This window comes from Cryptomeria japonica, chromosome 1 (assembly GCF_030272615.1).
Source record: "Cryptomeria japonica chromosome 1, Sugi_1.0, whole genome shotgun sequence".
Taxonomy (NCBI): domain Eukaryota; kingdom Viridiplantae; phylum Streptophyta; class Pinopsida; order Cupressales; family Cupressaceae; genus Cryptomeria; species Cryptomeria japonica.
Genome location: NC_081405.1, coordinates 46,660,075 through 46,663,699, shown reverse-complemented (window position 1 = coordinate 46,663,699; position 3,625 = coordinate 46,660,075).

The following is a 3,625-nucleotide window of genomic DNA, read 5'->3' as shown; positions in this document are numbered from 1 at the left end:
TGGAGAGATTTTATTGCATCTTTGAAAGAGTTCAAAAGGTGGATCTGGGGAGTTGCACATTTTGGGGGCATCATATGGCAATTTTGACCTCATGGTTGCGTCCGGGTGGCCGTTTCCATAATTTTTTTCTGCGAAAAGTTGAATTAATTTTCTAATCATTTTAAATCACAACTTTTTAATATATTGTTAAAAGTTTTATTTTATTAAAAATTCAAAAAAATATTATTGTGATGGGGGGTCATGTCACCCCCACCTCCATACTGTCAGTGCCTACAGAGTTTATAGGGTGTATGCTTTTTTTGTGGCCCCTGCTCCTGCCGCCGGCCACACATTCTCCCTCTGATGCCACCTCCCACTCCTGATAGTTCTCGATCTTTCCCGGGTTTACTTTGTGCCTTCCAGCCGAATGCTTCACCAGTTCTTCCAACACCACTTCCAGCATCTCCGTACTGTCAGTGCCTGCAGAGTTTACAGGGTGTATTCTTTTTTTGTGGCCCCTACTCTTGCCGCTGACCACACATTCTCCCACCGATGCCACCTCCCACTCCTGATAGTTCTTGATCTTTCTCAGGTTTACTTTGTGCCTTCCAGCTGAATGCTTCACCAGTTCTCGAGATCTTCCTGAAGTCTGCACCTCTGGTGGCTTAATCGCCTCTTGGATCTCACAGTTCTTCCTTCTTGGCTCTCATAGTTTAGCCAGGCGTTTCTCAGCCACACTCATGATCTCCAGTCCATGTGACAATGTATTATGTGCCACCGATCACCACCGCACCATCAGTCCCTCCGCCTATTAGCCTTCTCCCTTTTGACAACCAGGTTCTGTAACTGTCATCACCACCTGGCAGTCTGAGAATCATCGCACTACACAACCTGCGACACATGTCACAACATGATAATTGTCCATGTAGTATATAGAATCTATAGTCACCTGCACAGTTAGCTAGACACATCGACTACCGTACTTTGACACGTCATTGTACAGATTTGGTCATATAACACCATGTCATCTGTCTGTAAAATACGTACATCCACACAAGGCATGGAGGTGAATTTTTTTGATGGGCACACGAGCATCAAATTTAAGTCTGTTGAGTAGTTTTGATTTTTAGTCCAACTTTGAAGGCCCATATCTTGCTCATTTTGAGGCTTTTTTGAGTGCAATTATTTTTTATTTGGGATAATTTTTTGTGCACTTTCACGTGGTGGTGTTATCTTCTGAATTTGGTGGACATATGTTTCATAAAATTCAGTTTTTGGTGATTGTACCTATCCAATCCTTGTTTCTGTAACTTTTGGGGCTCCGTTTAGGCTCATACAAACTCCTTTTTAGGTGCCATTTTTTTTTTAAAGTGCATAGTTTCTTGTCTACTTTCATAATCTCCTACCCATTTGCAATGATTTTGAGGGGATGTTTTACTTTTAGAATTTGGTCATTTTTTGGTCTATTTGGTGCTTGTAATTGCTTGGAGATCATTTATTTTTTTGATTTGAGTCTATTATCGGCCTATTGTGGCAGTTGTAAAACAAAATCAGAAGTCCACTTGTCCATTGATTGTAAGTTTCCTATTGTACATGCACTACTTATAAAGTGCCCAAATCATCATTTTGGGGGGAGGGGGGGAGGTTTCTTGATTGAGTAAATTTGGGCAGGGTCTCTCTTGTTCTCTTATCTTTTGATCTTATGTTGTTTTGTTTCATCATGGTTTCACCTAAGTTTCCTTTTTTAACTGCACATAACTATGCTTCTTGGAAAATTGATGCTTGGAGCAAGTTAATGGAAAAAGGTTTAATACAATATGTTGATGGAACAATAACACCACTTGCGGATCCTAAGGTTGGTCCTATTTCTCAAGTTGACTGGCTTGTGAAAAAATCTATGGCTATTGGCACTTTAATGAAATATGTCTCAAAATATATTATCTTTCATATTGAAAAATGTACAACAGTCAAAGAGGCTTGGGATAAATTTTCTTCTTTGTATGACAAAGTTGATAAGGTTAAGGGGCACATTCTTGATAGTGAACTCTCTATTCTTGATCCCAAGAATTTTGATTCCATTGAGGATTATGTAAGAAAAGATAATGAGCTTAGAGCACAACTTTTGGATCATGGTATAAACAAAGATGATGATCAATTGGTTTTAAATTTGGTGCACAAGCTTCCATTAGAAAATTTTCAGGCTTTGTCTCTAGCTTCCATACTCAAAGATTGACAAGTAGTACGTACCAAACACCATCTTTTTCTATATTGATAGAATTGTTGATGCTTGAGAAGGATAAGTTGAGGTGAATGAGGATTCTCAAGTTTTCAAAGTCCATGGCTTTGGTGGCTAATCAATTGAATCAAGGAAAGGGCTCCAACAAGAAGCAAAAGAAATCTAAGCCAAAGCCACAACAAGAGAAAACACAATCACCCTCTCCACAACAAAGTGACTCTACATCCTCATCCTCATCTAAGAGGAAATCATCTAAGGAGAAGTATTTTTGTACATATTGCAAGAAGTTGGGACATGAAGAACACTATTGTTACAAGAAGGATATTGATGAGTTGAAGCATCTTCTTGAGAAGAACAAAATCAGTTTACCTTCTAGAATGTCTACTTCAGCTTCTCCTTCATCCTCCAAAGAAAAGGAAATTGGTAAGGGAAAGAATCACACTTCTTGGACACATAAAAGACAAGCTTTTTGTGCTACTACAAGTCATGATTCAAGGAGATGACTTCTAGATTCAGGGGCTTCTCATCATATGGCATCTTTGCAGTCTATGTTCTCTTCATTTGAGTCTTTCCACATGCCACTGATTTTGATGGGCAATAATAATTACATGAATGTGATTGGGGAAGAATCTTTTGCCATTGGGGATAACTCCTTCAATGATGTGTTGTTCGTACCTCATTTGACAAATAATCTTCTTTCCATCTATCAGATCACTAATGGGGCAAAAAGGAGAAATGTGGAGTTTGTTCGGTGTGGAGCCTGATCAGTCTCCAAGTGGGAGATTGTTGAAATGTGGCGACTGATCAACAAAGTACTGTACACTCAGCACGTATCCTCACCGGGGTCCGGGGCCGGGCTGGGCCTCGGGCAGGGGTTCGGGGGCGGCAGCCCCTGAGAAAAATTTTTTTGCCATTTTTTGTTGATGAAAACCGACATTGTAATAAAACCCTAAAAAAGGCTGACTTTGTTTGTTGCCCTAAAAATGCATGTTATAAGCGGCTGGGATGCTTAAGGCATTGTAAGGTCGATGTACTGTTTTTGCTGGATAATAAGAAAGATTGGACGGCTGTGTATGGTGGACGTAACCCATTCTGGGTGAACCACGTTAAATATCTGTGTTATCTGTGTCCTATTTTTATTTCTTTATCTTTTGTATTTAAATCTGCATATAATTGTTAGTTCATATTTGCTTCGGATCTGCTTGAAACCCTAACAGAGTTCACACCTGATCCAGTTATCATTAGAGACTTGGAGAGTAGAGCTATCCTTTCAATTGGGGTGGTGGATCTGTTAGTATTATGGATGACTTTGTCATGTGTTGCATTAGTTTTGTCATTGATGTCAACACTTGTCTTCTTGAAGGTTTACATTATGGTTCACCGGTATGGTTAGTGGCTTATGCACACTCA